This window comes from Miscanthus floridulus, chromosome 3, assembly GCF_019320115.1.
Source record: "Miscanthus floridulus cultivar M001 chromosome 3, ASM1932011v1, whole genome shotgun sequence".
NCBI lineage: Eukaryota > Viridiplantae > Streptophyta > Magnoliopsida > Poales > Poaceae > Miscanthus > Miscanthus floridulus.
In genome coordinates, this window is record NC_089582.1 from 55,216,722 (window position 1) to 55,237,603 (window position 20,882).

At 45.3% G+C, this 20,882-nt stretch overlaps 1 pseudogene; it reads right to left on the reverse strand.

The window, feature by feature from the left end:
- Positions 1-9,162: 9,162 nt before the first annotated feature.
- LOC136545763 (pentatricopeptide repeat-containing protein At3g26782, mitochondrial-like) lies at positions 9,163-14,264 on the reverse strand (annotated as a pseudogene).
- Between the last annotated feature and the right edge of the window lie 6,618 nt (positions 14,265-20,882).

The following is a 20,882-nucleotide window of genomic DNA, read 5'->3' on the forward strand; positions in this document are numbered from 1 at the left end:
CCAAATGGCTTTCTTCTTTGAGCCGATCCATGGTTTACCAATGAACTTAGCCTTCACACCATTTGTACCCTTAGTAAGCATATAGCATGAATCAAGCTTTATGAAGGATACATTAGCTTGTGATTTCTTGTTCATGCATTTTTGCTCTACATGACCAACTTGCTTGCAACTAGTGCAAAACCGACCATTGTTCTTCACAAAACTAGTCTTGTGAGGAGCAAAGGTCGCCTTGCCTTTCTTGGGGGTATAGCCCAAACCCTCTTTGTAGAGAGAAGCTCTTTGGCTACCCAAGCACATAAGCAAGCGGTCCTCACCACCATAGGCCTTCGCCAAGGAGTGAGTGAGCTTATCGACCTCCTTCTTGAGATTCTCATTCTCAACCATTAGCGAGGCATCACAAGTGAGACCATCACTACTAGATGAGGTAGAAGTGGAAGTGCTATAAGAAGGGTTAGTAGAAGCAACAATAATAGGCATAGATAGTGATTCATCAATTATATCACAAGTTAAACCTACATTGCAAGTTTCAACATGCTTCCTTTTATTTTGCTCATCAAGCAAAGAGGAATGAGCCTTTTCAAGCTTTTTGTGAGCTTTGCCAAGCTTCTCATTGGCTTCCTCTAGCCTCTCATGAGATGCATTGAGCTCATCAAAGGCTTGCTTAAGGTCTTTTAGTTCCTTACGCAAGCTTTTGTATTCCCTTCTCTTGATGTCAAAGTGTTCTCTAGCATCCTCTAGCATGTCAAATAGTTCATCTTTGGTGGGTTCATCATCATCACTATCACTATCATGGTTATTTTCATTTTCATCATCATGTTCTTCATCGCTTTCATCATCACTAGTTTGTACCTTAGTGGCCTTAGCCATGAAGCATGATGAGGATTCAAAGAGAGAAGGCTTCTCATTGATAGCAATGCTTGCAAGAACCTTCTTCTTGGTGGTCTTGTTATCATCACTATCATCATCATCATCACTTGAGGAAGCATCACTATCCTAAGTGACTACATATGAACCACCCTTCTTCTTCTTCTTGAATGTCATCTTGTCCTTTTTCTCTTTCTTTTCCTTCTTGTCCTTCTTCTTGTTCTTCTTGTTGTCATCATCATTGTCGCTATTGTATGGGCATTGAGCAACAAGATGATCTTTGCTTCCACACTTGAAGCACCTTCTTGACTCTTCCTTGCTCTTGGATGAAGACTTCTTTCTTCTAACCCAGTAGCCCTTCTTCATCATGAACTTGCCAAACTTCTTGACAAAGAGAGCCATCTTCTCATCATCATCATCATCCCAAGATTCATCCTCTTCACTTGATGTTTCTTGCTTAGCTTTGCCCTTGGATGATGTGGCTTTGAATGCCATGCTCTTCTTCTTGTCATCCTTCTTATCATCTTTCTTCTCCTTCTTTTCTTCCTTCTCATCATCATCTCTATATGTGTCATTGGTCATTATATCCCCCAATACTTGGTTTGGTGTCATGGTGTCCAAACCGCTTCTCACTAGAATAGTGACCAATGTGTCAAATCTTGAAGGTAAGCATCTTAAGAACTTGTGGGAGAAGTCCTTGTCCTTCACCTCTTCTCTAAGTGCTTTGAGATCATTGACAAGCACTTGAAGCCTATGAAACATCTCTGGCACACTCTCATCCTTCTTCATCTTGAAACTTGCAAACTTCTCCTTGAGAATGTAGGCCTTTGCACCCTTCACGGCTTGAGTGCCCTCAAATGATTCTTCCAACTTCTTCCAAGCCTCATGTGCCATCTCAATATTCTTGATTTGCGCAAATGTTCTCTCATCAATTGCATCATGAATAGCACTTAGAGCAATGTCATTGTTTTGGAGAAGCACTTCTTTGGCCACGGTGGGATTCTTCGGATCACCAATCTCAATTTTGGTTTCTACTACCTTCCACACATTTCTATTGATTGACTTGATGTGTGTGGTCATCTTTGATTTCCAATATGGATAATTTGTGCCATCAAATTAGGGTGGCTTCTTGGTGTTGTTGATTTAAGCCATTTTTACACCGAAGGTTGTTAAGCCTCAAATCATGGTGACATTGGCTCTAATACCACTTGAAATGTCCTAATGGCTAGAGAGGGGTGAATAGCCTAATAAAATTTCTACAACAACACTTAACAAAAAGGTTAGACAATTATGAGGCGAAGCAAATGTTGCACTAGCCTACTCAAAAAGCAAGCCACCTACCACAATTCTAGTTTAGATAGTATCTATTCACACAATAGCTATGATACTACTCTATGTTAGTGTGCTCTCAAAGGCTAACTAAAGAGCCACACCAACCAAGCAAGCAAGCTCTCACAACTAGCTACACTAAAGAGTTTGTCAACTAGTTTGCGGTAATGTAAAGAGAGTGATCAAGAAGGTTATACCTCTGTGTAGAGGAAGGAAACAATCAATCACAAGGATGAATAATAATGAACAATCACCTCAGAATCAATGATGAACACAATGATTTTTACCGGGGTTCACTTGCTTGCCGGCAAGCTAGTCCTCATTGTGGCGATTCACTCACTTGGAGGTTCACGCGCTAATTGGCTTCACACGCCAAACCCTCAATAGGGTGCCACACAACCAACACAAGATGAGGATCACACAAGCCATGAGCAATCCACTAGAGTACCTTTTGGCTCTCCGCCGGAGAAAGGTCAAGAACCCCTCACAATCACCACGATCGGAGCCAGAGACAATCACCACTCTCCGCTCAATGATCCTCGCTGCTCCAAGCCGTCTAGGTGGCGGCAACCACCAAGATTAACAAGCGAAATCCGTAGCAAAACACAAACACCAAGTGCCTCTAGATGCAATCACTCAAGCAATGCACTTGGATTCACTCCCAATCTCACAAAGATGATGAATCAATGATGTAGATGAGTGGGAGGGCTTTGGCTAAGCTCATAAGGTTGCTATGTCAATGAAAATGGCCAAAGGTGTGAGCTTCAACTGCCCATGGGGCTTAAATAAAAGCCCCCACGAAATAGAGCTGTTGTACCCCTTCACTGGGCACAACATGGGCTGACCGGACGCTTCGGTCTTATTGACCGGATGCTGGACCTCAGCGTCCGGTCGCCCGACGATAGCCACGTGTCCCAATCTCAACGGTCACTTGAGTTAATCGGACGCTGCGCTATAACTGACCGGACGCTAAGCCACCAGCGTCTGGTCGTTTCCAGTAAGGTTCCAGAAATGCATTTTGCCCAACGAACGCGTCCGGTCATGCACGACAGGACCCTGCCATTGTCCGGTCAGAGACCCTAGCCTCTGTGCACTGCCCGACAATAGGACCAAACCCTGCCTCCAGCGTCCAGTCATTGAATGACCCAGCGTCTGGTCATTTGACAAACGCCAGCGTCTCCACTGTTACAACTGACCAGACACGCCGGTTCCTCTGGGACCAGCGAGACTAATTCCTTTTCACCTCTAACTTTTCACTCTTGCTCAAATGTGCCAACCACCAAGTGTATCACCTCATGCACATGTGTTAGCATATTTTCACAAACATTTTCAAGGGTGTTAGCATTCCACTAGATCCCAAATGCATATGCAATGAGTTAGAGCATCTAGTGGCACTTTGACAACCGCATTCCGATACGAGTTTCACCCCTCTTAATAGTACAGCTATCAAACCTAAATGTGATCACACTCTCTAAGTGTCTTGATCACCAAAACAAAATAGCTCCTATGGTTTATACCTTTGCCTTGAGCTTTTTGTTTTTCTCTTTCTTCTTTCCAAGTCCAAGCACTTGATCATCATCATGGCATCACCTTCATCATGCTATGATCTTCATTTGCTTCATGACTCAGAGTGTGCTACCTATCTTATGATCACTTTATAAACTAGGTTAGCACTGAGGGTTTCAACAATTCACCAAAACCAAACTAGAGCTTTCACCTATGCAAAGCGAGGAGACCGTGACTTGAACTCAGAACCTTCTGGTCATAGGCGGTAAGACTCTACCACTTGCCCTAGGCCCACCCTTCAGAGGATGAGATCATCCCCCTAGAAAATTAGTTAGTAAGATAAACGAAGTGGTGGTCTTATAATAAATGAACAAGTTTTAGTTCTTTGTGTTATAAAAAGGTTACTACATTCTGACCATTTTCTGTTGTTACAGCTACAAAGCCTAAGGCACGGATGAAAGAACCCTAATCACGCTAGTGAGCAAGAATGTCATAGCCATTGGGGCATAGGTTCCTTGTAGTCCAACCAACTTTACTCAGTGTTCATTTCCACAGCTCTCACTTTTAGATCTTAACATGAGAAGGGGTTGGGCACAGCGATTGTTTCTGAATAGGTATGCTCTTATCAGCCCACGAATGAGGTCTAGCCCCATGTCGTTGCTGGGGTTGGGTGTCACTAAGGATCGAGGACGAGATAGCAAAAAAGAAAGCATTTTTATATTTTAGAAACACCGTTCTTAGTTTTCATGGGTACATGCATATGCTAAGGGTAAAAAGGATGTAGATGCTCGATGTTCCATGTGTTGATGAAGACCTTGCTGTCGATGGTCTTGAGCTTGTAGGTGCCAATTCGGAGCACTTCTGCGAGGACGTATGGTCCCTCCCATGGCGGAGAGAGCTTGTGACGGTTTTTGTTGCTCTGGACGAGGCAGAGTACCAAGTCTCCGATGTTGAAGGCCCAACCTCGCACCCGACGACTGTGGTACTGGCGCAACGCCTGCTGGTACTTAGCCAAGTGGAGGAGGGCAATGTCGCACGCCTTGTGGAGCTGATCCATGGCATCCTTGAGGGGCACCTTGGCTCCCTACTCATTGTACGCCCTGACCCTCAGCGCTCCATAGTCAAGGTCAGTCAGGAGGATAGACTCGGAACCATAGACCATGAAGAAGGGTGTATAGCCAATGGCTTGGCTAGGGGTCGTCTTTAGGCTCCAGAGCACTGTGGGGAGCTCTGCGACCCATCGTCTGCCAAACTTGTTCAACCGGTTGAAGATCCTAGGCTTAAGGCCTTATAGGACCATGCCATTCACGCGCTCAACCTGCCCGTTCATGCGGGGGGGGGGGGGGGTGTGCCACGGCAGCCCAATCGATGTGGATGTGGTATTCATCGTAGAATCAGAGAAACTTTTTCCCGGTGAATTGTGTGCCGTTGTCCATGATAATGGAGTTTGGGACTTCAAAGCGATGGACAATGTCATGGAAGAACAACACGGCTTGATAGGACTTGATCACGGAGATCGGCTGATCCTCTATCCACTTTGTAAACTTATATATGGCGACAACCAAGTGCGTATAGACCCTAAGCGCTCACTTGAGAGGTCCAACCATATCAAGCCCCCAGACCATGAATGGCCACGTGATGGGGATCGTTTGGAGTGCTTGGGCCGGTAGGTGGGTCTGCCGAGCATAGTATTGACACCTTTCGCAGGTGCGCTCAATCTGTTCAGCGTCGGCTACTGCGGTCGGCCAGTAGAAGCCCCATCGGAACACATTTCCAACCAGGGTGTTTGGTGCAGCATGGTGCCCACAGACCCCACCGTGGATATCTCTCAACATCTGCTTTCTTTGTTCGATGGGGATGCAGCGCTGTAGGATCCCGGTGTGGCTTCGCTTGTAGAGCTCTCCCTCAATAATGACGAAGGATTTGGCGCAACACACGAGCCGTCGAGCCTCCGTTTTATCCATCGGTAGCACCTCACGGAGGAGGTAATCGAGGTAAGGCATCTTGCAGTCCGCAAGAGGGTCAGGCTCTGCCACTAGGTCTGCATCAAGCTCCATCCTTATCAGAGCCATTGGATAGGAACCGCTTCATGAGAGCGCAGTCTTTGTACAGGTGCTTGATGGGGAAGGCACGGTTCGGGCATGGCCCTTCGAGCAACTTCTCAAAGTGGTCTAGGGTACACTCAATGAGCTTTCGACCCCCCTTGCGGTCAGCAGTGGCCATGAGCGAGCCCTCGCACCACTACTTGTTCTTCTTGTTGTTGGGGTGGTTGGAGGCGCCTTCACCGGCATCCTTGTCCCGCTTTGCCTTGCCCTTGGGACGGTCAAAAATTGCTTCGACCGCCTCATTGCCCGAGGCATGGCCGGTGGCGATGTCGAGGAGCTCCTTGGTGGTTTGCGGGCCCTTGCGTCCTAGCCTGTGAACTAGGGACTCACAGGTGGTCCTGGACAGGAAGGCTCCTATAATGTCAGCATCGGCGACATCGGGTAGCTTATTGCACTACCGGGAGAAGCACCGGATGTACTCACGAAGAGTTTCCTCGGACTTCTGTCGGTAGTTTTTGAGATCCCACGAGTTCCTAGGACGCATGTAGGTGCCCTGGAAGTTTCCCACAAAAATCTCCTTTAGGTCTGCCCAACTTTGAATCCAGTTGGGCGGAAGGTGCTCCAACCATGTTTGTGCCGAGTTGGACAGGAACAATGGGAGGTTGCAGATAATAAAACTATCACTATCTGCTCCACCAGCTTGGCAAGCAAGCTGGTAATCCTCAAGCCACAGTCCGGGGTTCATTTCTCTAGAGTATTTTAGGATGTTGGTCGACGGTCGGTACCGCGGTGGGATGGCGACGTTGAGGATGTGTCGGCCGAAGGCCTAAGGTCCCGGTAGGTCGAGGCTTGGGCTTTGATCCTCGTCGTTGTCATAGCATCCATCACGATGAGGGAGGTAGCCATGGCGGGCTTCCTCTATCTCGTCCCTTCGTCCATGCCTACGGGCATCCAGGGTGTCACGTGCATCATGGTGGAGGCCAAGACGCTCATGCACCGGGGCTGTGGTGCGCCCTCCGCTGTCGTGCGATGCCTTGCACAAACATGTCCCTTACATGTCGTCCCAAGGGCACACACTGACTGGCATCGAGCTCGCGTCGTCGAGACAGCGAGCTCTTCGCCTGCTGCACCGTCGCGCGCTCGAACAACATGTGGATCTCACGATGGGCTCGATGATCCTCGGGTGTCACGAGCTCCGGGAGCCCTTGGAGCAAGGCTGCTGTGGCAGCAATGTTCTGGCTAGCCCAGGCAAAGTGTGAGAGGGCTCCATCGTCTTCGATGATCCTCCAGTTCATGTCATGGGCCATGGCGCGCATGCCCATCATCTCCATGATGCTCGAGCTCTACGCGCTCCTGCTCTAGTTGGAGTCATGCATCCTCGAGCTCCTAGTGCCGCGCCCTTAGTTGTTCCTCACGCATGCAAGGAAGGGCCGCTGCATCTTCCTCGACCTCATCGTCGAGGTCATTTGGTGGGGTAGCCCCTCCCTCGTGGATGCTTTTGACGCATCCATCGGGGGTACCTGCCATAAAACATTCTCGCGAGGGGTGATGGCTCTCCCTGCTGGAGTTAGAGTCGGAGAGCAACTCTGAATCTCCCGTGAGAAGGTCATGGAAAGATTCCGTGACATATTCAGTCATCCCCACGAACTCATCGTTCGTAGGGGATGGGTGCATGTGCTACGCCACGAGGTGGCCAACGATCCCCGTAGCATTGCGCAGACCAAACATGAACGCTGTCGAGGTGCCCTAGGTGATGTGTTCTAGGGAGAGCGGTTCCCCTCTGGCGAGTTGCATCATGGCATTGGCGAAGGAGAAACTAAGGCAGCGTAGATCCTCTCGGGACGATCGGAGTCCCAAGAAGGTGTCGAGTGGTGCTCTAGCCTCCCATAGTCGAAGCCAAGGAGTCGGTCGCTCTCGGGGACCCTCTAGTGCGTGCAGCTGCAGCTCCTCAAGCGCCTCGACGATTGTGTCGAGGCCAGAGGAGTGGAGAGGCTAGACGACAGCGGGAGCCTGTGCCAACTCTCCCTCCGTTGTGACGATGAAGTCCAGGCTCCCAAAGCGCACGTGCGCGCCCAGGACCTAGCTGACGCCATGACTAGCCATCCGAGGCCTGATGTGGACGTTGAGATGCACAAAAAGCCCCTACCTAACACGTCAACTGTCGGTGTTTTGGATCACCGGCTAGTAAATTTCTAGTTTGCTCGTCTGGGCTAGATGATGTGCTCGGAGGACATAAGGATTATACTGGTTCGGGCAGAACGTCCCTACGTCCAGTCTGTTGTTGCTCGTATTACCGGCACTGTCTATAATAAGGGGTTACAGATGGGCGAGAGAGGGAGCGGATCCTAGGTCTCTGGTGGAAGGATCGAAAAGTGCTGAGAGTTTGTTCAGCTTAGCCGTGTGCTCGTCCCTCTTATGGGGCGTCCTACTTCCCCTTTTATAGGTGAAGGGGAAGGCGCATGTTACAGACAGAGAAAGAGAGAAAAGGAGAAAAGCGAGGGAGAAGAAGGCCTCCAGGGTCGCAGCGTCCTTCATCTCCTTTATGCGGGTCCCGCCGGGCGAGACCTTAAATACGTCTTGGACCATCCGGACAAATTAATGTTCGTGGCCATTAACTTCCTTCATCCGGGTATCCCTAATATCGATATTCGACACTAAGTTTTTATTTTAGCTTGCCAAGCCTAACACAACCCTCCTCCTTTACCAGAGTTTGGGACCTGCTATGCTAGAACACCATAGGCAACCCAACATAGGCGAAGTTGACTAATAGGAGGCTTTATATCTCCTTACAAGCAAAGTGTTTAGTCCCAAACATCATCAAGTTCGAAATGTAAAACTCTATCAAAATTAGTCAATTTGATTATGTTTAGTAATTACTCCATACAATATCTAAAAATTATAATATAGTTCATGTGTTAACAAAAAACTACAAATCAGAACTTACTTTAGGATCCTACAATCTATGAGATTTGTTTAAAAAAAAAAGATATGATGTTGTTTATTAAAACGTAAATATGTGCGTGTTGTGAAACCATCGAATTATGCAAAAACAAACAGTTTTGAAAGTTGATGGAGGATTAAAAAAGTTTAGTTTTTTGTTTTTTTGAGACAAAAAAAGTTTAGTTGAGGGAGGTCAAAGCCACTCCATTTTTTTTTAGGGGATCGCCACTTTTTTCAGCTGAATTCCATGTGATGAGTGGGTTGAGCCTTGGGCCATTGTTGGGCTGTGCGATGCGGTCGGTCCCCTTGCTCCTTTTTCTCCCGTTCGCCTCTCTCTTTCTCTCGTTTTTCTTGATTTCTTGAGGCGACGACTGTGCGACCGCCGCGGCCCTTCAGTTGGAAAGTTGGAAAAGCCTTCCGTCACTCAGGATGGAAAGCATGTTCTTTAGCTGCCGATGGGTGCAATCCCCGTGTAATCTTTTAGTCGTTCGGATTCAGCGTATACATATAATAACTCTACAAAGGAAGTTAAAATGCCGCACTGCCGTTAATAGCGGCTAAGCACATCGCAGGTGTAGATACAAAATAAACATATCCCAAGCTCCTATATGCTGCCAAAAATGTACACCTCCATCGTTACAGAGTTCAGAGTGTCCTGGAGTGGCTCCAACAGGTACTCAGCGCTTGCCAGCAGCAACAGATACTGAGAGAAGCACCAGCAACCTTATCACAGGCGCCATACGACAAACAGATTATACCACAACCATCCTCCAGTTTTGCTGCAGAACCCGTCCTTTCTAGACATGCTTAAGGTATTCTTTCTCTCTGCTGCATCCCATTTCCTCTTTTCACCGTGGAGCTTCTTTGCACTTGGCGTAACCCAACCCTTCTCCAACTCTGCAGAACTCTTCCTCGAACATTCATAGGCATCCTTCACCTTCATATATGCAAGCTACTTTACCAGCCGCTCTGCGCTGAAACATTGGACAGATGCACCAGTTTCACTCCTACAAAGAGCAAAATAATGTATATCCATACACACAACCAACGCACAGCAAGACTCAGCCATTCATTTACACAATTATACCTCATACGGGCCCCAAAGAATCATCCTCTCATCCTCCTGCCAGTGTAGAACCAAAGGAAACCACCATTCCCTTTGTCACCAGAAGCTTGAACACATTGGTCTTCAGAGCAAAGCAAACCCTAATTAATTACCACATACACTTACCAATTCAACAGATATATAGGAAACTCAGTACAGATTTCTAACAATTCAACTTGGAGCCTTGCAACTGAAAAAATTAAAACCCTACAACACAAAATCAAACCCTTCACCCCTCCCTATTTTTCGAACCAAAATCACCAAGACAAACACTTGAACACAAGCATGTACTACTGACCTGTGGCTGGTTCTCACTCTTGCTCTCTCCGTTTGTGCTATACCCCTTGTCCTCTTTGCTGGATTACTTCTGTCAGATAATTTGAGGAAGGGAAGGAACAATGGTGTCGACAGCTGATTTGGTAAATGGGAGAAACCAGGTCGAATTCATGCCCTCCATGTGCGCCATACAGTGGATCTGTTCACCTCATGTGCACATCCCTGTCGCCTCCAAGCATGCCATGTTTGACAGGGCATGGGCTAAGCAATGGGATTGTGACTACAGAAAAAAAGTTGCACATGCAGTTATGTAAGACCGACAGCTTTGTTTCTTTGTCAAATTGCACACAATGTGATTACCTATATTCTACTGTCCTTATTGTGACAACTATGCAATCCACTTTAAAAGGATGTATAAGCACTCACTTTCCACAAAACCACTATCCAGTTAGTTGATAGCTTGGATAGCGCATACTACTTTTATAAAACAATTAGTAATAAAGAACCTCATCTCTAAAGCCTGAACTCAGTTTGAAATGGTTTTCAGGGCGAAATGATATTTAAGTCCTTACTCCTCCACAGTATCACACTTTGTTTACTAATTACTGTACATTTAAATGAGAATAACATACAAACCTTCTATAATGTTATGGAACAGAGTTGATATTAAGAAATGATCATGTCTCAATTTCCTCTCTGGGGCACATTTCTGGGATTGACAAATTCATGCTTCTGAAGTGTCCAACAGTGTTTCTCATAACATGTAAATATTAAAAAACTAATCCTGGCAGAAATTCATGTACTCCAAATGACTTTGTGCTCCTGGCCTTCACAAATGGTCAAGGCTGAGCCATTATGTTACAAGCCCTTCATATCATGATGAAAATCCATGTCATGCACATGAAAGTGCAAGTGTATTACGCAGGACTATTGAAAGCCCCAATGTCCTTCATCTTCACCACAGATAAGTTGACTAACTGCGTCAGCCAGCTATGCAGTTCAGACTTCAGACCATTTTATCCTAATCAGGATGAAAAGTTATAAATTATATCACTGATGTATTGGCCTTTGTGTCCTGGACAGATGCACTGAGAGTATCATAAACAGTTATCTCAATATGTGATATTCTGATGCCTACCAATATGGCATCACAAACTAAGCTTCTTTGCATAATGTCACCAATAATCCCCACATGAGCATAACCCATCCTTGAAATGATGAAAGCGCTTTATGTCTCTAACAATAATCTCTCGTCCAGTAAGCTTTGTAATAATCTTTATTGCTGCATGGCAATCAGTGCAGACCCGGAGATTCTTTATGACATGGATTACTGACCCTTGTACAGAGTTCATCAGGGCAAACGCAACAGCAAGCTTTTCACTATGGATGCGCAACATGGATTCTCTCTCTTCTACATCCAAATCATGAAGAACAGAACCTGTGTTTGGTACATAGCCTGCTTCTTGAATTCTCTCAAGCAGTTTCTCCAAATAAGCATAGATTTCCTTGTACTGTGGATGACTCTTGTCCCCAACATAAAACAAATGGATTTTACCTTTCAACTCAACCGAGCTATACCCTGGAGGCTTTTCTATTCCTCTGGTTTTAACCAGAACTCTCATTCTTTCCACATCTTTCTACCTTCCAGCTTCTGCATATATATTTGACAAGAGAACATAATACCCAGAGTTAGTTGCATCCAACTCAAACAATCTTTCTGCAGAAATTTTCGCCAACTCAACGTTTTTGTAGATTCGGCATGCACTAAGAAGAGCTCCCCACAAAGCAGCATCAGGTTTGGCTTTCATTTCTTTAATAAGGTCATAAGCTTCATCAAGACAACCAGCACGGCCAAGAAGATCCACCATGCATCCATAGTGCTCGACACCAGGTTCAATTCCAAACTCAGTTTTCATGGTGTTGTACCAATAACGGCCCTCATTCAAAAGACCAGCATGACTGCAAGCAGCTAAAACTGAGATAAAGGTTATGTAGTTTGGCTTTAGCCCTGACTTCCTCATGTCAGTGAAAACATGAAGGGCTTCTTGGCCATATCCATGCATGCCATAGCCAGCAATCATGGCAGACCATGAAAGGATATTCTTTCCCTTAATTTTTTGAAAGGCCTTCCATGCCATTTCAACTTTTCCACACTTGCTGTACATATCAACTACAGAAGTCCCGACATAGACATTGTCCTCCAACCCCATTCTTACCACCTTTCAAATATATAATAAGAGGAAAATTTAATCACATTAAAATTAAATAGAAAGAATGGCATATCACCATCAAATAATTTGAGAAAATGGAAACTGTGAGACAGATGAATAATTGATTTGATGTGTATCTCATCCAATGCTGCCAAAGGGAAGTTGCTTAAAGCTTAGCAATGAACTAATGTAGATGACCTAGCATTTCTATTCTTACCTTGATCAATGTATAATGAATCAATGATAATGTAGATCACTAGATCCATAAAGACAAATAAATGATACCTACTGACAAGACAACTCACATAGAATTCTCAAATGCAATTTTGATCCACATAAAATCTATGGAAGTACAAATGCTCACTGGCAAGTATGGCAGCTATATCATAATCATAACTCAAAAATTTTCTTGTGGACAAATCTGACATATACCACACTACCACAGATCTCCAAAAGCAAAGCAACAGATGAGAAAAAGGTTACTGTATACTATAGTCCTTGAAAAGAAAAAGGTGATCGTGATGCTTCTATGTTCACAGCATATTTTTTCTTCAAAGCATGCAGGTCCATTTGTTTGGCCAAACTTAACACCTAAGGCACAGAAATACCTGTATGCTAAAACATTATTCCATCATCATTAACAGTGACTAGTAACAACTTTAAAACTTTTTTTCACAGGATGATGCATGTAGGTACTTTTGGTGCTATAATGCCATCTCACATGGTTCATGAGGTGATGGCACTCCTGCAGGAATGAGCTAGCATAGAGGCCCTCGACAACTAATGTAAGACTATTCTAACAGTTATAGATGGCTCCCTTTGTTCAGCAAAATCACGTAGACTGATCTTCAGATATTGGCATGGTGAATTTGATCCCAAGAAACATGTAACTAGCCAAGGAACTTTGTGATCAAAGGTTATGAGGAAGCAACTCACCTGATTATGGATGCGTTTTCCAGCCTGTATTGCCCCCGCATGCGCACAGGCTAGTAGCACAGCCGACAAGGTTACTGCATTGCATCTAACACCACCTCCCACAATCAGCATCTTGCTATAACCCAAGTGCCTCTGTTGACAGTCCATTCTGGGCGTACAATGCAATCATCGTGTTCCAGGACACCACATCCCTCTCCATCATATCAAAGAGCTTCCTCGCCGCCCCCAGGTCACGACCACCGCCCTTTGCATAAGCATCTAGCATCGTGTTTGCTAACCCTGTATGCCCATCCAAGCCAATCTTGGAGACAAGTGCATGAATACCACCAGTAATGCCACGGTCAGGGACACGAGCAGATGCAGAGAGCGCTACCAGTGCAGCCGCCTCGTCAACCACTCCCGCAGAATCAGAGGCGACCATGGAGCGGAAGATAGAGAGCGCGGTATATACGAGGTTGTTGCGCACGCAACCGGACGCCATGGCAGTGACAATGACGGGGTTGGGGGCGGGGATTTCGTCGAACGCCCTGCGGGCATCGAGGGGGCGGGAGCAATGGTAGTACATGTGGAAGAGAGCGGAGGCGGAGTAGGCATCGGAGGGGAAGAGGCCCGAGCGTAGCGCGAGGAGGTGGAGCTGGCGGCCGGCGGAGAGGGAAGTGGCGGCGGCGGCGGCGCGGAGGGCCGGGGGCAGGGCCGGCCGGAGCGCAGCGGGGTTGGCTCGGAGGGCGGCGGCGAACGCGGCCAGCGCCGCGACGGGGTCGCCGGATGAGAGGAGGTCCGCGACGGCCGTGGACCATGACGAGGGGCGGGACGGGTCCACGGCGCGGAGGAAGAGCGCGCGGAGGGACGGCGTCGGTGCGTCTCGGTGGCGTTGGGGATCGGAGACGGTAGCGGTGGGATCACGCGCTGTGGCTGGAGGTGGTGGGTTTGTGTGTGGAGGCATGCTGCTTGCTGCCGCCATTCGCTGCGCGGCCGGTGCCCGGCGGTGGCGCTTTCTCGGAGTCGGACGAAGGGGACAGAGGAGGGAGGAGGGAGGAGATTTTCTATTCTCCTAGTCGATTCCCAGTGTTGGTTTTCAATACTTTTGTACTTCAACTACAAATTTTATATATATATATATATATATATATATATATATATAGGGAGAGGCTATTCAGCAGCCGGCTACAAAAATAAGTTATTCTGTAGCCACCTCTATTTACTATAATTTTATATACTAATTTACTATAATGTCAATACATATTTACGATAGTTGGGTTACTATAACACATGGGAATATTTACCATAACGTTATAATAAACCACTTAGTAAGGAGTTACTGTAAATCTCGTAAATTAACATAGTAATTATCGTAACTCAAAGTGGCTACAGAATAAGTTATTCTGCAGCCAGCTATAGGATAGTAGTTCTATATATATATATATATATATATATATATATATATATATATATATATATATATATATATATATATGAATTTGCCCATAAACTCACATCACACACGTATACTGTACATAAGTTAGAACTATTACACATATATCTAAAGACACGCACGGCTAAAAGATACTCGAAGATCACCACGCTCCAACTATTAGAGACTTTTACTTGTGTGCCATTATAAAAGTCGGTAATTACACATAAACCATTAAGTTCTCAAAGATGCCACTGCTATGAACTCTTTTGTCCTTCACGTCACTTCCGTCAGATTTGGCTCTAACGTCAAACCATGGGTGTGAAAAGTCAAAAATACCCCGATCTAAATATGCAATTAATTTTTTTGAGCATCTTAATGAGCTCCAATGAAAAAACCTCAAAACTAGAAAGTTGTAGACCTCAACAATATCTACAATTTTTGTATGAAAATTATCTTCATTTAATTCCGTACAAAAAGATATAATTTGATATGATTAATATATCTTAGAATTTTTTTTACGAAATCAATTGAAGATGATTTTTATATAAATATTATAAATCTCGACGAAATCTACAACTTTCTATTTTTGAGTTTTTTTATTTGAGATGGCTAAGATGCTCAAAAAAAATTAATTGTATATTTAGATCTGAGGGTATTTTTGACTTTTCACATCCTCAGTTTGCCACCGTGAAAGGACCTAGGATGCCGCCTAAAGGGGGGTGAATAGGCGTTTCTGAAAATTAACACCTTGAAATGCGGAAACGATTAGTAAAGGGAGTTTCCAAAATAGAAACTCCAAATAACGATTAGTACCACCCCTCACAAGTTAGCCACAGAATATATAAAAGATACTAAATGAATCTATGAGCCAAACGCCTGCAACCAAAGAGTTAGAACACAATACAATTCAGTTTGGCGCAGGGGCTAATACCGGACGTGTCCGGTATTCACGACTTCAGTGGAACAGCCCCAAATTTGCTCCTTTTGATTTCTATCTTCAATCCAAACTGCAGGACACTATTAGAGATAGTAATATACACATAGTACCTGCAGAATAGCTAAAGCAACACAAATATCAAATAAAATACGAATTGAGACACGATATTTGTTTTACCGAAGTTCGGACTCGTTCGAGTCCTACTCTCCATTGAGGGGGCTGCGAGCGACCCAACGAAGGTTAGCCCTAGAGGGTACCACAAAGGTCACTCTAGCCGGAGTCTTTTCCAACTCCTTTTCCTCCTTTCACTAAATGATTTCGAGACGGCGGAATCGACCGTTACAATCTTTCCGAAGCAACCACAATCTCTCGGGTGCTCTCCGGCGACGTCTAGCCGTCTAGGACCGAAGAGTCCAAGAGTAACAAATGCGAATCACGAGATTGACAATATGCACAAGTGATCAAGTGGTGGCTTGCTCTCTTTTTCAAATTCTCTCTCAACCCACAAATTGGTTTTGCAATTTAGATCACACACTCACTAAGAAAGGGTTTAGAAGAGTTGGCAAGGCTCAAAAACGTGTGTCTATGTCAGCAGAATCAGCAGCCTCTAAAGGTGGAGGCTTAGGGGTATTTATAGCCCCCTTGGAAAACTAGCCGTTTTATAGTCATTGCAATACCGGACACGTCCGGTATGCACGTCTGGTATGACTTACACTGCACCAACGGTAACTAAGTTACAGTGAAGTTGTGAGGCGTCGGAACTCCCGATGAATGCGGGGACTCCCGACCGTCGTAACTCCCGACTCACGTCGGAACTCCCGACCCTCAGCAATTTTGAAAAACATGTAACTGAGTTAAAGTTAGTGAGGTGTCGGAACTCCCGACGCATGTCGGAACTCCAGACCGTCGAAACTCTCGACTCACGTTGGAACTCCCAACCCTCACAGCTTTTGAAAACTAGCCGTTGGCTTCTGGTCATCCATACCGGACACGTCCGGTATGACCAGGACAGTGAACCCTCCAAGTCAGTTGAAGTGTGAGACGTCGGAACTCTCGACCCATGCCGAAACTCCCGACCTACGTCGGAACTCCCGACGAACCAACGCGAGAACAACAACTTTATAGCTGCTGGACAAATACCGGACACATCCGGTATTGCCAGACCAGCAAGAAATCAGTTAGCTCTTTTGTCGCTCAAATACTCAAAACTCACATGGGTTCGCTTGAGCACTTATGAAACATCTATCAACATGATGCATCCCTCTTAATAGTACGGCATACCTATTAAACTCAAGATAAAAAAATAAATTTATACCACTTGAGTTGATTTCTTTTGAATTGATGCCGTCCCTTCCAATCTTCATCAAGTAAGGGTGCTAACATGTTGATGTTGATCTTTTCACTTAAGCATAGCCATCTTGAGCATGTGACTTGATTTCATTCATCAAATTTGACTAATCCCAAATGTATCAAGTCACTTCCATCAAATACTTTATTATAGATTTGATCCTTCACATCTATATGACCATCTTAGCTTGATTAGTACCTCAACTAAATGCAAGTACTTTCTTCTTCACCCTAGCTAGGTTCTTTGGCCGCCAAGCCGTCGCTTGCCCTTCACCCTTGCTTAGTACCTCGAAGCCTTTCCTTGCTATCTTCACCATCTCAAGCCATCAAGTCACGTCTTGTGTTGAATCATCCATTCATATGTATTGTTATATTTTTCAATTTAATTTAGCAAGCTTCAAATATGAGACCATTCCATAAGCAATCCCTCATGTCTCATTAACTAATAATCATGAGCTTGCTTTCACATAGTACATGGAGATCCCACAATTAATAAGCCTTCACATGAATTCCATTTACATTGTTGTCTTGTGCTTGAACTAGATTGTTTATACAACAACACATCATTTTGGCTTTCATTAAGTGCCTGTGAGATAACCTATTACCTGTCCACACTTAGCAAACGGGTTAGTCCTTTAATCACGTTGTCATTCAATCAAACAAAACCCACTAAAGGGCTAGATGCACTTTCAATCTCCCCCTTTTTGGTGATTGATGACAACTTGATTAAAGCTTACACAAGGATATAAACATTTAAGCTTTTGGGTTCAATGATTTATGAGAGACTCCCCCTTGATATGTGCTTATGAGTAGAATTCACAAAATGACCTCAAATGTCAATTGCACATATTAAAACATATAGGAGACCCCCCCCCTAAGTCATTGCATCCGTAGGGTGCATGTGTCTGTGACAAAGCAAAACCGTGATGCATATGGCAAGATATATCATACAAGAATAAATATAAAGGCATCATATCAAATATTTTCATTCTAGCATGCATAGTCCTTATGAAAATAAATATAACACATATAATTCACACATGGCACTCATTACAAATTTTCTCAAGTCCAGAAGCCACTGATATATAAAATAAAGATCATGTCTCAAGAGATACATAGATAAAGCATAAGTCTTATCTCTCACATGATACAATCTATCTCATATCCAAGATACATCAATGAAGCTCAAAAACAAACTACAGCCTGTAGTACATATCTTCAGGTACAAAGATAAGCAAATGAAACTATCCTGAAGCTTTAATCAGTCTCTCTCCCCCTTTGTCATCTATCACCACAAAGGTCCAACAAAGACATACTAAGGACAAAGGGGCTACAAGCTGTCACTGAAGGCTGAGATCACTCATCATCATCATCACCAGCATCCTCATCATCTGAGCGTGCAACACCGGCTAGACGAGATCCACCCGCACCAAACGGGTCATAGCCACCAGACCCATAGAAGCTGCCACCACCTGTTAGGTCACTCCACCAATCTGTGGCATAGTCGTCTGCAGTGCTGGGACATGACTGAGAGTGAGTAGGCACATGAGCCTAAAGTGGTAGAGTGTCAGGGTGCTCAGGTGCCTACTGCTGCTGCTGTCGCTGTATGAACTCAACATACTCTCTGTCATATCTGGCCTGCTGCTGCTCCTTAGTCTCCTGCTCACTAGCTGCCTCATCTGATAGAGGAGACCTAGAAGTATCAAGCTCAAGCCTAGAAGCAATTTGCTTCAAGGTTCGAGTATTCTTCCTCCTAGCCTCCCTCTCCTTCTACTGCCTGGTCTGGATGTCACGGCACATCCCAAATATGGAGCTGAAAAGCCTACAGATAGGTGAGGGAGGACTGCCACGGCGTGAAGTAGAACATGAAGGAGCACGTGGTGAAGGTGAAGCTCCTGCTGGTGCACCACTCCCAGGTGCATCTGCCTCTGGTGCTACTGCTCCTCCTCCTGGTCTTGCTGGAGGTAACCCTGTCTCAGGCAGATCTACAATAATCTTCAGGGCCTTGTAAATCTTATCATACTCAAATGTGTGCCCTGTCACCTGCTCAATCATATGCATGATATAAGGAGCAAAACCACAGCCCTTGAGAGGCCTCTCTCCAACACTCCTGATCTCGGACCAAATAAAATCAAACACGCTGAAGGGCCGAGCATCAGGTGCCATCCTATGGAGTAGGTTCCTGGAGTAATCAGCAATGTTGCCCTTGTCTCCACCCTTGCAGTCAATAGTCTTCCTGAACATCCTGTCTAGGTACCTGTAGGTAGGGTGAAGACCTAGAACCTTCCCCACAGCTCCTCTCTCACCACCAGGAGGATACATATATGTGAGCTGCTCAGGGGGTAACACCTGCTCGGTGTGGATCCTATCCATCATCCTCTGAGAAGCCAAGGTGGGTGGCAAAAACATCATAGCCAACACTGTACCACTAGCCCTCAAGCATCTAGTGCATCCGCCGCTCATCCTCCTCAACAAACAGAGTAGCATAGAACTGAGCTACTACCTTTGTGTTCCAGTCATGCTGGAACTCCATGATCTCATAAACTCCTATGCTTTGGCAGATGGTAATGGCATGATCAACTGAGGCCTTCTGCAACTCTCTAATATATTGCCAGTTAATCCACTGAGACCTAGCAATCACTAAGTTCCTGGTGAGAATCACACTGGAGTAGAAATCCAGGTGAAAGGCTATCTAGAAGCAGTGATCGTACTGAACCTTAGGTAAGCCTCTCGGATCAACCCTTCGCTCATCTCTAGCTCTCCTGGTCATACCCTTTCCTCTGTAGTCAACCCTAGGAACATAGGAGGGCACATTGGGCAAACGTGTCTCAAGAAGACCATAATGCATCCCCTGACCAGGCTGGTGCTGAGCTAGAGGAACTGACTCCTCCTCCTCAATCTCCTACTCTTCATCTAAAATGTCACCATCTAATCCTCTATCAGTGTTCTTCCTCTTTCTTTCTTCTCTAGACTCCACTCTGAACTCATTAGTGTCTGTGTCAGAAGAAGAGCTCCCGGACCCCTCTGCATACTGAGTTGCTGCACTAGAGGCAGCCTTAGTAGACCTCCTGCTGGTTGGCTTGAATCTAGGATGCATATCCTATCTCGCCTTCTTGTACTTCTCAAGTGCTGGATCATGCCTGTGCTTGGACCTTGGCTCCTGTCGTCCACTCATGGCTGCTATCCTGTATCCAAAGATTTTCATAGAAATTTAGATACATGCCCATAGCTTATTCTTGAATTGTAATTAGACATAGATTCTTTTATCCAAGGTTTTACAATCACCTCGATACACCATTGTCACAAGGTTTGCAAAACATAGATACAGAAGAAACTATGCCTAATACATAATTCTAGGATAGCATTGAATCAAAGGAAGCAGAGAGCCTACTCTGCTGGGCCATACCGGACACGTCCGGTAGTATGGGCGACCAGCAACCCTAACCAGGGTTCCTTGATTCAAACCAACACGGATTAATACCAAACTTTGGGCATTGCTTCTACATCACCAATGCAGCATATTGATCGAAGGAATTTCCAAATCATGTATTGACCAAGTAGATCGGACGAGGTCTGTGATTAGGGTACCTTGAGAGGAGAGAAGAGAGAGCGATGTGAAATCCAAATCCATGGGCCTTCAATCCTTGATCCAAGCCTTCTCTAATGCAATCTCCCTCTCTCTCTTTTTCTTGGTGAAATCCTCGGTCGCCCTAGGTGGGGAAGAAGGGCGTCGGCTGGTTGGTTGGAGGGAGACAGACAAGTCTGGGCCAAAGGGGTACTTCTAGTTTTATAGCCCCGCTCATACTGGACACGTCCGGTATACGTGGGATGGCCCGAATTATTCCAAAAAGTGTTTTCTCTCTTCCAATCCCCTTTTCTGTTATATCTTAGTCCAAAAAGGTATATAATCTTAATCCAAACCGAGTATCATCACTTTCCTTATCCAATGCCTTAAATTGATTTTCTCTTTTCC